The sequence below is a fragment of the Thalassophryne amazonica genome, chromosome 2 (assembly GCF_902500255.1).
Source record: "Thalassophryne amazonica chromosome 2, fThaAma1.1, whole genome shotgun sequence".
NCBI lineage: Eukaryota > Metazoa > Chordata > Actinopteri > Batrachoidiformes > Batrachoididae > Thalassophryne > Thalassophryne amazonica.
Window position 1 is genome coordinate 2,204,305 of NC_047104.1, and position 14,522 is coordinate 2,218,826.

Here is a 14,522-nt window from a genome sequence, read left to right on the forward strand (position 1 = left end):
GAAGTAGGACATAGTTCTCCATCTGCATCCTGAGAAACCAATGTTTCACTCAGTCAAAACTTCACACATTCTGGAGAGACGTTGTTTTCTCAGGTTGCAGATGGAGAACTATGCCCCACGTCTGCTGGGTCAGGCTCAAAATGTATCAGTCGGCCCTCATAACCAACACAAACTCAGATGTACCCCCCCCCCCCCCCCCCCCAGCTGTCTGGCTGAGGATGATGATGATGGTGATAATAGTAATGGACCACATTTCTGGAGCCCTCAGAGCACTTTGCTTTGATGCTTCACATTCACCTATTCTCACACACATTGATGTCAGCATGCTGCCATTCGAGGTGCTCAGCTGCATGCTGGGAGCAGTTTAGAGGTCAAGGACCATGACCTGAGGCCTCTTGTATTTTTTAGATTTGAACAGAGGGTCCTCTGGTCTGAAGCCCCCCCCCCGGGACTGCCAAAGGTCACAGGGGGCGCCTGAGGTTTTAGCTATTCGGAGGTTAAAGTTCATCTTAAATAATGTCATAATAACAAACTTGACAAGCAAAACTAATTAAAGGTCGTTTTCTTTGGATGAACCAAAGATAAAAGAGGAGAAAAGATTTTTGGATAAATAACGTCTATTTTTATTAGTTTGTTTTTAACTGTCCGAACCATTTCAGCCTGCAGACTGAACGTTTCAGGTCATGACAGAAGGCATTCTGTTTATTTTTAGCGGTGTGAGCGTGACGTGTACAATGAGTCACGTTGGGTATGAAGCTCGCTTCCAGTGTGGTGTAATGACGGTCTGAACACAATCCCCAGCCGGGCCACATTCTTCATGACTGAAGCGACACAAAGGCCCCTTTCAGTCAAAGGAAACGACACTCAAGTCAATTTATTCATTTTATAGCGCCACACCACAAAAGAGTCGCCTCAAGGCGCTTCACACAAACCGTTCAGAAAATAAAATGAATTAAGAGTAAAAAGCATAGTAACATACGATGCCAGTATGCTGCCATAAGAAATGGAAAATAAGTGCGTCTTAACCCTCCTGGGTCTAAGGCCTTTTTTGGCCATTTCTCTCGCCTGGATGTTTTTTTTTTATTATGCTGTAATAACAACACCTTATGAGCCACAATCAAGTAGTGTATATACCCTTTTTTTCAGGACAAGCTGAATTTTCATAATATACACTTTGTTCTATTTGCATGAAGGTAGAAAAGTTATAGAACAAGAAATGCAAAGGAAAAAATTAGGCGGAAAATAAATCTTACAAAGTTTTATTGGAAAAACACACTAAACACAATGAATAAGCAAAGTCACAGCTGAAATATGATCTTGGAGGTCTACTTGACCAATGTGCAGAATTTTGAATTTCTGGCCAAAGGTGTGAAAAAGTGGGACAGACAGGAACAAAGGAGCTCTGAGTAAAACTACAATCTGAGCTTTTACACTCAGTACACATACATTACAGTATATGTGTGCATAGTGTAGAATCACTAAAATGTGAGTTTCACAAAGTCTGTTCACATAACAAATGCATAGACGCACATGTTCATCTTGTTTACAGTGCTAAGCAGAGGAAAACTGCATATTCTCCAATAAGAAAAAAAAAAAAAAAACACTCAAACTGCACTTCTTATTACCTATAATAATTTGGATACTCACTCCTCAACTGGATCCAAAGGCACGAGATAGTCCAGCTCCTCGTCTGTGTAAACTCTCCTCACCCGATGAGCCTGACTCGACATTGCTGTCGTCAAAAATCTGCTGCAAAGTTTCCTGGACAGTGAAAGTTTTTTTTTTTTTTTGTTTTTTTTGCCATTCTTGCGTCTTCCCAGAAAAAGTAGATCAGATGGTTGCGCGCAGCTCTGAGCGTAAAGGCACCGGGGCACATGGAGACGCTTCCTTATTTTATCATAGCAACCGAGTCCAGAGCCATTTCTGGTTCGTGACGTCATTACCGTCACCGTACTGTTTGTGCCGTTCTGTAGTATAGCTATTGTTTGTGCGGTGCACGTGCGTAATTGCGCACAATATACTTTGATACAGGCTCGTTATTTTCATATAGCCGTAAAAAGTGTCAGCTGAGGGACTACAAGCGTACAGAGTCAAAGCAGATCATTCTCTTGTAGACAAACAACCTTTGTCATGAGTATTTGCACTCTGATTGGAGAACCATGCGTCACATGTGTAAGGCGCATGCTGTCATTGGACAGGCATTTTCAGAGCTTTAGAAACACAGGTTGGGGAGGGCCAAACTGGAAAACAGAGACAGGCACTGAAAGCTTGGCATCTCAACTTTATTCTGCAAAAAGAGTAAGTTGATAGCTTATACAGATCAAAAGACACGCAAAAATGTAAAGCAAACTCTCCAAGGTTGTATACAACCTCGTTGACCCCTAAGGGTTAAGTCTGGATTTGAAAGTCTCCACAGAATCTGACTGTTTTATTGACGCAGGGAGATCATTCCACAGAACAGGGCACAATAAGAGAAAGCTCTGTGACCCACAGACTTCTTATTCACCTTAGGGACACAAACTAGTCCTGCACCCTGAGAACACAAAGCCCGGGCTGGTACGTAAGGTTTAATTAGGTCAACTAAGTAAGGAGGTGCCAGTCTGTGAACATTTTTAGACTAGTAGCAGAACCTTAAAATCTGATCTCACTGGGACAGGAAGCCAGTGAAGAGACGCCAAAATGGGTGTAATGTGGTCAAACCTTCTGCTTTGTGTTAAAAGTCTGGCTGCAGCATTTTGAACCAATTGGAGACCCCTAATGTTGCACTGCGGTAAACCAGAAAATAGAACATTGCAGTAGTCCAATCTAGAAGAGACAAACGCATGGATCAGGGTCTCAGCATCAGCCATAGACAGGGTGGGAGGAATCTTCACTATATTTCGCAGGTGGAAAAAAGGAGTCCTCATAATATCTCTAATGTGGAGGTCAAAGGACAACATAGGATCAAAAATAGCCCTAAGGTTTCTCACTTTGTCAGTATGATGTATGACACACGAGCCTAGGCTAAGAGTTAACTGGTCAAATTGATGCCGATGTCTCACTGGACATCTAGTAGGTCCGCTTTGTAGCCAATAATGCATCCGGAAGTCAACAACAATCTCCTTGGTCTTGCTGACATTCAGCAGGAGGTTACTGTTTCTGCACCACGTGGACAGAAGGTTGACGTCTTCCCTGTAGTGAGTCTCATCACCATCATTTCAGTCTTATCAGAGTTTAAAAATAGGAAGTTACTAGACATCCAGCTTCTCACTGATGCAAGGCAATCTTCTAAGGATTTTATTTGGATGAGATTACCAGCAGTTGTCAGCATGTATACCTGAGTATCATCAGCATAGCAGTGAAAGGTAATCCCACAGTGCCACAATATGTGCCCAAGGGGTGCTATATAAAGGGAGAAAAGCAGGGGGCCTAAGACGGACCCCTGTGGAACCCCAAATTTCAGGTTAGAGGTAGTGTTGTACAAAACACAGTGAGAATGACTGGTCAGATGCAAGGTCACTTCTCACTCATCATCTTCTCATTAACTGCTTCTTGTCTTTGGAACTGGTGCAACTAAAGTTTATCGAGACAAACGGCCAAAGTTTCCCCTGACCATAGATCTGGATCTGTTACATCACCAAGAGACACTTTGGATTTTAAAGCTTCGTGCTGAGTGGTTTGTTGGTTCTCGTCCTGCTGCTCACATCCTTTATTTACGCCTGGATTCCTTTTGATCACAGAACAAGTTCTTGGAATTTTTCTTTGCACCGTCCCATTCGTCTGTTAGATAAGATTTGGCACCGTGTTACGTTGGCGATGCTGATGTTTGACATCCTGTAAAGTGCTTTTTCTCTCTCTTTCTTCCAGCTAGAGGATTGTACGCTGCAGCTCTCAACTGTCGGCAACTATCTGGATCTGGATTCTTCTCTGGCGGAACAGAGAGATGAGCTGGAGAGCTTCTATGAAGACGTGGAGAAGTGCATTTATACCTCACCTATGTCTGTCCTTAATTATGGTCCGCATGATCATTTTCCTTCTATATGTAAACTATAAAATGTTAATTGCTTGGGTGTAATTTACAAAAACTGCACTAAATCTACTCTCCCACCTGGCCAAAGTATGTTGTCCTCGTCCTAACAACTCTGGGCTACTTGATTTCTCAAACAGCTCTCACATGGCCACATCTGATTCTGGGTCCTTCTGAGCAGATGCACCACTCGGCACAAGTCAGAACAGTTTAGTTTTTTTTATTTATTATTTTTTTTTTACATATCTCTGTTGAGCTGTTCGACTCCAGATAGCCTGCAGCAAACACAGTGAAAGTTTAACTGCGGGTGAACTCTGTGTACACTCAGATCAGAATAACTCGAGGTACTGCTTCCGGTTTAGTGTGAAAACTGAACGCACAGTTGAACCTGCACGAGTCGATCCGAGGCAGCCAGGGGTCTTACCCAACTCTATAACATGAGGTTACCCGACCTGTCCCAGCCCGTGCCGAGCCTCGTAGACCGGCACGCTGACACGTCCCCTGAGACATTCACAAAATCATGCGGAGATCGCCTTTAGGGGAGAATTCCGTTTGAAACAGTACGACTGTGGTCACATTTTAGGGCTGAGAAGTTTCAAAGCGACTGTGCCCGTTATAATGTGATCATCTGGATTTATTCATGTCTGTAACTTCTTGGATTTCCACTTGAGTATTTGTGAAGTTGGAACTGTGAGTTGGGCAAATGCCAATTCAAGCTGCCTTGACTGCTGTTCTTTAAATAATCAAACATCTTTATTATCCCACAAAGGGCAAATTAAATTTGAGCAGCCCGTAAAAACCACAATAACGTATAACACATAGAAGACCAATAGAACAAATAAAAACAGACTTAAGAAGGAGCTAAAATGGTTACCCAGAATAAATAAATGAAAACTGTCACCCTGAGAGTGACCAGAGGACGACCACCATGACGAGGGACTGACGGTGATGATATGACACGTTCCACTTCTTCATTCTGTATAATCCACTCCTGTTACGTCTGAAGTCAGTGGTCATTTCTTTCAGTTTGGAAACGAGGGAGGTGATGGTCTAGTGGTTACGTGTTTGGCTCAGACAGAGGAACCTCGGTTCAAATCCCAGCCTGACCCGGAAAATCACTAAGGCCCTTGGGCAAGGTCCTTAATCCTAGCTGCTCCTGGGTGTGTGGTGGGCACCTTGCATGGGCAGCACGCCTCACATCAGGTGGATGTGAGGCATTATTTAAAGCGCTTTAAGAATCTGCTGCAGATGAAAAAGCGCTAAATAAATGCAGTCCATGTATTTAAATCCGTCAAGGTTGTTTATCACACCAACAAATAAAATCTGGTAAAGCAGCTCCATGGTCTGATTCTGTACTGTGGAGACGGGACAGTAGTACAGTTGTCATCAGAGAATTAGACCAGATAGCTGCCATACTGAGAGCTCCGGCAGCTATCTGTATACATGATAAAAGGAGGGGCGTTAGAGCGCCCACGTGTGGTGAGCCTGTGGACAACACGACAGAGTCCGAGAGGCAGCCATTTACAAAGACCCTCTGCTCTCCATCAGATAAAAAATTCAAAATCCATAAACAAGCTGGTGAGGCAGGGTGGAAATCATCACGCACCCTTTGTACTAAAAGATACGGAGGTAAACACCTTCAGAATGTCAGCTGGTGTTGTATTAACACTTTTTCTGCAGTTCCTGGGAGTGCTGGAAGAGCTCGATGTCCAGCAGGTGTTAATCTGGGAGACCTGGATCAGGTGGTGTGTTGGTTGTATGTGCTGCTTGAATGTGACCACAGTGACTTTGCTGAGAGAGCTCCGTCGTAATGCCTGCTGCTGTTGACGGGTTCTAAACCCTGTTCTCACTCTCATGGATGTGTGTCGCAGATGTTCGTGGTTTCAAACACCATCCTTGCCCTTGGAAATCGTTGGCATCCTGGAAGGTGTCCTCGACGAACAAAGATGTTCCATGACTGGGCTGTGGGCTTGTTATAATCATAGTGGGATTTTCAAGATGTTTTGAATTTTTTTTCTGTTTGAACTTTGACACACTTTGGTAATTAGTTGCATTGCTGTGGAACCTGTGACGTTGTCGTGGCATCACCATGAGGTTTGCTGGAATCAACAAGGTGGTGTTAAAGTTGTATTACAGATTATTCTTGGGTTTTGTTCTTTTTTTTTTTGCACATCTCATATGTTTCAAGTCTGACTTGTTACTTCATCAAACCGTGATCATGTCCCGTGGAGAAACCGTGACCTTTGCATGCCTGTTTCTTGCGGTTCTGGAGACCGTGACCTATCGGGAAGCACATCTGTTCAAATTGAGCCTGGGGCTTTACTTTCAGGAGATGAGGCTGGACCTCACGTCTGCCTGGTGGGAGCTGACATGTCTTGGATCAGACTTCTTCCAGACTTTTTGCTGAAGCAGCTTTGGACAGAACATCACTGCAGATCATACGCGTATGTAACCCTGGAGGACGTCTGTCAGAGATTTTCTGTCCTTTAAGGGTAAATATGAGCAAAACATAACTTCCACATTCCTGACAGATGACGCGGTGGACGTGTTCTGGACCAAGATTGAGTTTACTTTGGACTGACCTATAGACGGGCAGACTTTGATAGCTGTGTTTCCAGCTGGCTGGTTGTCATGGAGATGATTACAGCCCGTGTCCAGATCCAAACTGCAAACAGGAAGATGTTTATCTGGATGACTGTTCTTTTTTTTTTTTTTGCAGGGGGGGGGGGACCTGCAGTTTGTCCAGAAATGTCTGCTTTGGCACAATGCACTTTTTTTTTTTTTTTTTTTTTTTTTTTTTTTAAATAAATGGACACGCATCTTCCTGTTGATGTCCATGTCATTTGTCCTTTGGTGAACCTGGGTGTCTGCTGGTCCTTCAGCAGGACGTCTGTGCAGCTGCAGATGCGCCGACTCTCAGCTGCTGTCTGCTTTTGTGTGATTCCATATTTTCTGGACCTGGACCCTACGAGCAGCACAGTGAACCCGACCTGTCGAACCGCACCGCAGGCTGCTCGGATCACTGGAGACGGCTGGAAGCTCTGTCGGCTGCCCGTGTCCTCCCCATCAGTTGTCTTCTGTCTCTCAGACGCTGCCTCAGCGTGTGTCTGTGGTCACAGCTGAGACTTTGGCAGTAGATGTCTGGAGGTTAAAATAGACCATGACTGGTTCTCAGACAAACTGAAATCTGATCTGGAAACTCTGCTTCAGTGACGACGTTGTCATTAACAGAAGCTCATATTTCTTTCTTTCTGTCTTTTCCCCTCTTAAAAAAAAAAAAAAAAAAAAAAAAAACTAAACCCACTTTTCCGCCCCTCTTTGTTTTTCCTTTCTGTCGTCCTGCCACGCTGTGGTTCTTTCTGTATCCCAGCAGCTGCAGTCTCTGGAAACTGCTGTTCTGTGAGCTCTGGTCCTGCCGTTGAGCTGAGTGGTGACATATTCAGGAATCAGAAATGGTAAATTGATAATGGACCAAATTTGCACATTTTGGGTGAGTGCTGTGCGGAGGCGAGCCACTTGCTCCGAGTTTCCCCCAAAGAAGTCTGGCGTTGATCAGGGATGTGTCCTGACTTGTACTCTGTTTGGTGCTTACGTGGACGGGGTGTTGGTGAACCCGTGGAGTCCGGCAACTTGTGTGTCTTCATTGGTGAGGAAATGTCGACTAATCATGACTTCACGGATGCTGCTGTGATCTTTCTAGAATCAGTGGTTGCTCTGATTGTGGCACTTGAGAAGCTGACTGAAGACTCTGAGGCCTGGGTTTGTGATGGTCCTGGATCAAGGCTAAGTTCCAGTCCCTCATTCACTTTCTGGATTGTATGTTTATGTGGTGAAAGGGACAAGCTTGTAGAAACACTCAGTTGTCTTGGCAATGACATTTATGTCTCTGGGTCCTCTGCCCTTCAGGTTGAGATGTCTGGGGAGACATCTGCATCAGATCTCTTTGGAGGATCCTTGGGTGCTGCTGGAATGGCTTTGCCAAATGAACCGTTACTTTTGTGAGTCTTTGTGAGAAGATGTGAACTGTTGGATTGTTTGGTTTGGCAAAATTTTGCCAAAAGCCGTTTCTGACACAACATAACTATTTACCTGAGCTTGGTGCCGGCACTTACTTGTACATAGTGGTACTAACAACAAGACACGGAGCTCAAGGTGATGGAGCTGAAGGCTTTGCAGTCTTCCTTGTGAAAAGTGACGAAGATGGACAGGATGAGCATATTGGAGTGACAGCACAGGTATGATGGTCTGGAGACAGTAAGCAAGACTGAGGTGGTTTGGGGATGTGTGTCGGGGGGCTCAGGGTACATCAGGAGAAGCATGCTGAGAATGGAGCCACCAGGCAAAGGGATGGAGGAGGTTTATGGATGTGCTGAGGGATGACATGCAGGTGGTTGGTGTGACATAAGAAGACTCTGAGGACAGGGTTCAGATGGAAACGGATGACCTGCTGTGATGCCCCCTACTGGTGAAATAACAGAAGAATAGGAGATGTACCACTTACATTGAGAGATGTTCAGCTACAGCTTTTTGGTGCTTTTCTTTGGGCATGACCCAGGTGCCTAACTGTTGAGAACCCAACTATTGTAGATGCCCACACTTCAAGTGGCTGCAGCAGATAGATGTTTACCTTCAATAGGTGGGGATAGACTGGTTGTCTGCCTGGGTGGTTGTTATCCAGGACCCAAGATGGTTCCACAGTGTGGTGGATGTGGTGATGCTCCTCGACCTGACCTGTATGGTTTTGATGATATGTGGACCACACTCGCATGCCACACAGAAAGCAACTGGACATTCGTGGAGCAGAACCACAGACCTTCCTGCTATGAGGCAAGAGGGCTAACCAAGGTTCCACTGTGCTACCTGAAAGGAAGAGATCACTGTGACTACCACCAGCATCAGTACCCTACAGAACTCAGCCACCCAGTTTAATGTGTGCACTCTTGATGTGTTTCTCTTGGAAGGCAACAGGAATGTTAGAACAACTCTCTGTTCAGAGGTCCTTGGACTGTGGACCAGGTCTTGGCAGGTTAAAATGGTATTGTATGGCCACAGCTGTCTGAGTTGTTTTGGTCCTAATGACATCTTTTGGAAGGCTTTGGAATATCTGATGAGTCAGATTACATATCTTCCTCTTTGGTATGACAGGTGCTAAAAGACATTTGGTAAGAAGAGTGAGGTATGGAGACCCTTGCTGTCTGTTTCAACTAGGAAGAAGTAAGTACTCCATGAGGTGTTCTCACACTTGGCCACAAGTTCACTGAACTTGTGAATTTCTCTAGTCACAGCCACAGAAGCCTATAACTTCTTCTGGATGTCTTGGTGGCTTTCCTCACTCTTCTCCAGTTTTTGTGAACTGTCTACTCCACACAGATTTACCACAGAGTGTCATACTGTTTGTATTTCTTCATAACTGATGTAAATAAAGTTCAAGACATATACAGTGACTTGGAAATGTTCATGTATCCATCCCCTGACTTGTCTGAAGAAAACTGGCAATAAAACTGATTATTTACAGGTTTTATACCAAAGGGTTCCATTACTTATGCAACCCATCATCTTGGCTTTTAGAGTTTTTACTCATTTATGTCAAATTTTTATATTGAGAAGCCTGATGTACTTTTTGCATTTGAAATGGCATAAACAAATTAAAATGTGTGAAATACCAAGGGGACGAGTACTTTTACAAGCCACTGTATTGTCATTATACATAGAAGGATACAAACAGCAAATTTTGTCCGCTGTGTTTAACCACCCTAATTACAGTTTGACACAATCCAACCACTAGGGGCAGTGGGCAGCCACAGTCAGGTGCCTGGGGACCATCTTGGTCAGGGACAGAGAAAGGAGTAGATGCATTCACAGGGAGAACATACGAACTCCACACAGAAAGAAACTGGGCGTGGGTGGAATCGAACCCCAGACCTTCTTGCTGTGAGGCAGGAGCACTGACCACTGAGCCACCGTGGTGCCAGTGGTCAGTGCAGTAGAGTCGTGATAATTGTTAAGTTGGCAGCTACCTGTTTTTTTCTTCCACGGCTTAATGCTGTAGGGCTCTTCAAATGTCACAAAACAGAAAATTTAGTTTCTACTGAAATCCAAGAATTAAAATATCGTTTACTTTGCAACATGTTGCAAAATTACAGCTCATTTTAATGAACAGGACATATTTATCTGGGGGAAGTTCCACAGTGAATACCGTGTTACTACTGGAGGAAGGGCGTGTGCACATGAGTGAGGTTTTGAGATGGACCCATCTTAGGTTAACATCCCTGAGATATCCTGTAAATCACTTCCAGATCTACCAAATGTTGGTCAGAGCATCTGATCCCTTGAATTTCTCCCCCTCAGGGGTTGAAATTCCAAATTGTTTCCAGGCAGCATGAATTTTGATCATGTTGGTGACATCATATTATGAATCACGTATCTAAATGCTGAAGAATAAAATTATAGTGGTGCCAAAGAAAATTATTTTTGACTTAAATCTTAAAAATAAAATAAAATAAATAAAAGCAGTGGCGCTACACCTTTAACATGAGCTGAATGTTTCCATGAAGTGTGAGAAGACCAGAGGTCCAGAGTGCACTGAAGGCAGCTTCAGGCCTAATGAACTGATTTATGGGATCAGATCAGATGTTGGTTTTGGATGTTCTGGACTGATGAGTTTTGTGGTGATGTCATGTTTGTGGGACTGCAGCTGTTTCATGACATCACTCCTGTTTGGTGAGGAAGGAGAACTGGTCGAGTGAGGTCTCGGCTTTTAATGAGGTTGCAGCGCTGGTTGTGTTAAGATGCGTTTTTGAGTTTACTGTGTGAATGTGACACGACTGGGTTTGACTTTTTTCTTTTGGAGGAGACGGAGATGCAGGAACTTGTTCTCTCTGCTTCTGTCCACAAGCTTTAAATGTCTTTATCTGTTTATGTTTGTTTTTGTTTTTTTCCCACAGAAAAGGGAAGAAACCTCTTCTGATCCTCAGGACTCAGCTGTCGGTTCGGGTTCACTGCATCCTGGGTAATTATGTCCTCGTCCTCCTTTCCGTTCTGTCCTCCAGCAGAGGAATGATGACTCGGGGGAAAGTCTCTGTCAGAGCAGAGTTTCTCCTTTTTCCTCAGACGTGTCCGTCGGGATCAAAGTGCCACTTTGCTCCTGAAACATGTCGAGCGACAGATGAGCGAGTTGTTTTTCATCTCAGCCGTGTCACCTGAACTTACACGCAATAAAGAATAAAGCTTTGATAAAACTTCCGACAGATGTGAAAAGCTCTAAGAAGAAACAGTCAGGTCCAAAATATCTGGACATCAGTGAACTTATTCTGTGTCGAACTTATTCAGTGTCAGCTGTGATTTTCTTCTACGCGCCTCATGTTTATTAAAGGAGCAGGTCTGTTTGGGGGGGCCCTGTCCATGGAGCTGTATATGAGAACTAGAGAGCACAGTCCCAATGCTGCCCACTAAACGAAAACGTCCCTTCGTGGACAGCGACATGACGTCTCCTAACTGCGCAAAATATTGGATGTTAATGTATTTTCAATGGAGATTTGCGACTGAACACAGTCAGAAAAATGCTCACAAAATGTTAAAATGCCATTTTGACCTGGATACTGAGCCAGTAAAATTAAATGACATTAAATTGTCAGGAAAGTATTAAACTTACTCTGACACACACACATTCCCAAATATTAGTGTTGAAAGTTACACAGATCTGCGCTGTTCAAGCTGCTGAGGCGTCCTGCAGCAGCTGCTGTTCAACGCAGCTCCTAAAACCATCACAATACATTTATTTATATATATATATTTACACAATTATCCTTTAGTGACCGAGTTTCATTCATGAAGTCAGTGGTGTGTGTACACGTCTCTGTGTGTGGGTGTGACTGTGAGCGGCACAGCGCGGGTCATTATAATCTCATTATTTTAAGGTGCAAATAAAAAAAAAAAAATCCCCAGTCTTGTTGAACAATTTTAATCACTAACGACAAGTATTTTAACTAGACATTGGTGTAGCAGTGGAAAATATCAACTAGTCATAAGTGAAGAGTTAATGATCCGTGTCATCGGGTGACACAGGTACGGCAGGAGACATACAGCTGTTTATCATCCAAATATCACGGACAAAGTGACAAGAAGAACCAAAACCACTTACTTATGTAAGGAAATATTGTCTCCCTTCTTCCTCCGTTTGTGACTTTGCCAACATGTGCAGCTTTCCGGCATATTCCACCTGTTTCTTGAACTTCTATGCACACAAATCACTAACTTGCCCAGAATTAAAATGGCGATCATGCCTCCTTGGTGCATTTTGGTGGGGGATAGGGGGGACATGCCCCCTGCCCACCTTTTCAACCAGGGGGGACAGAATATGGTATGTCCCCCCCACCTTCTGACATGTGTGTCCTTGAAACATGCTATGTCAGTCTTATGTGCAAACCATGTCAGAATAGTATCTTTGTTTCTGCAAGTTTGTATTTTTAGCAGCATTGACTTGTTTCCAACACCAGTTTCTTGTTTGTCACATTCTGAATTTTCTGGGACTGCATTTGCCCAGATTTGAAACCAGAAATAGTTGCCTCTAGGGACTAGTGTCTACACATAAGTATCAATGGACCATAAGCTAATTGACTCAATTCTGAAAGTTAGAAAAGGAAATCAGAAAGTCTATCTGGGACCTCAGAAAGCCCATCTGCAATTATTGCTTGATCTCAAATCAGTCTGTGCAAGTGAAATTATGTTCAGTATGAGTGTTGTCATTACTGCCACTTCAAAAATTAAATTCATGATAAGTCATTTATCCTAAATTTATGATCTGTTGTTTTTTCAAACTTATGCAAAAACAAATCTTGAGGAAAACAAAATACAGTATGTGATAGTTAATAATTATTAAGAGCCTGTTCTTTCAAATTTAGAAATACATTTTACCACATTGCTGCTGTTTTTTTTTTTTTAATGAAAACTCAACCTATCATTCTTTTTGAGTTCTACACATGTGGTGATACCTTATTTACACCAGGATGTTAATAAAATCAATGCTGGCTATTCTCAGAATAAAGTACTTATATCCACAGTTTCAAATTGTAGAATGCATATGAGCTCATCTAGAAACTGTTGTCTTCTGGGAGCCTAAAGCGGCCCCCAGACCCCCTGCCTCTGGGCTTCTTCCCTGTGGACCTCTCACATTGTCCCCCCAATTTCTAGTTCTAAATTGCGCCCTTGCTTGGCAGCACACGGCTCAGTGCTACTGCGCTCTCGAGTTCTCATATACAGCTCCATGGTCCTGTCTCTTTATGGGTCATTTTCAGACATGAGGACTATGATCTGGATTTGGGTTATTTTAAAACACTCAAGAATATCCAAAACAAACACATTATGTCTATTGACATATGACACAATCTAAAAGCTGCTCCTGCAGTAAATATGAATCGTGCAGCTCGCTGACTGGACAGTTTTTAAGATTTCTGTACTGGAACAGTAGATATTTTCAGGTGAATAAGATCTGCCTGGTTCTGACTCCATTCTGTTGCATCTCCAACACGGTATCGAACCTTCAGCTCTTAGTCTAGTTGATTCCTGCAGTAACAGGATTACTGTTTGCTGCCACTTGCCGCCTCAAACAGTGATTTGTTTGTTTGTGATTGTGGTTTGGTCAGTTCACAAACTAACATCAGTATCTGCTCAAACCACATTGATTTTTCTCTGTTTAAATCACTTGAAAATGACAGAAACAGAATGTGAATTGATCCAAACCTGAGCGTCTTGCTAACACGAGCCTCGCTGAAAAACAAAACTCTGCGTGTTCCCGTCAGGACGATGTTACTCAGCCCTGCGTCTATTTATTTGACTGAGTAATCAGCAGCTGTGATGGAGAACAGCGTGCTGGTCTTCAAACACCAGCATGCAGCACAACAGCTCATCAAACAGAAAATAGTTATTAACTAGTTTGACAGCTGTTTAACTGCTTCTTTTTAAATAACAAAAATGATGTAATTTTGACATGTTGGAGCATTTTTTTTTTTCTTGTGTTTATTCTGCTCAGTTGTGCAGACGAGGTTAAACTGGTGTCACCTCATTTGAATCAAATCAATTTTATTTATATAGCGCCAAATCACAACAAACAGTTGCCCCAAGGTGCTTTATATTGTAAGGCAAAAGCCATACAATTTGAACAAATTCAGGCACGTTTTGTGACTTCAAACTAGGTTTTATATATTGAAATGGTCTCAAAAGGCTCTGACAGAGATTCAGTTTGTCTCATCTCCAGTGCCCCCCCCAGCCCAGAATTTATTAGAATTAACAGCACCAACAAGACGATAAAAAAAAAACTACAATTCTCATAGAAGTAACTTGCCCCCCCCCCCCCCCCCCCCCCCCCCACACACACACACACATAATAAGGATTCTTGGATTTGCCTCATTAGTCTAATGGGATCAGCTCCAAAAGCCCAGACCACAGACTTACATTTAAATAAAATTGGTGTGGTTGTTTTTTGTGTAGTTTTGCTGATAAAGTCACCAACAGGTGGGT

General features: G+C 43.2%; 1 protein-coding gene across 1 annotated transcript in view; it reads left to right on the forward strand.

Annotated features, from left to right (window-relative positions):
- Nucleotides 1-3,847: 3,847 nt before the first annotated feature.
- The window catches only part of fhod1 (formin homology 2 domain containing 1), a 91,274-nt gene continuing 80,599 nt past the window's right edge, over nucleotides 3,848-14,522 (forward strand). The window contains 2 exon segments of the mRNA XM_034182963.1: nucleotides 3,848-3,953; nucleotides 10,951-11,015. The gene's annotated coding sequence lies outside the window, so the exon portion shown is untranslated.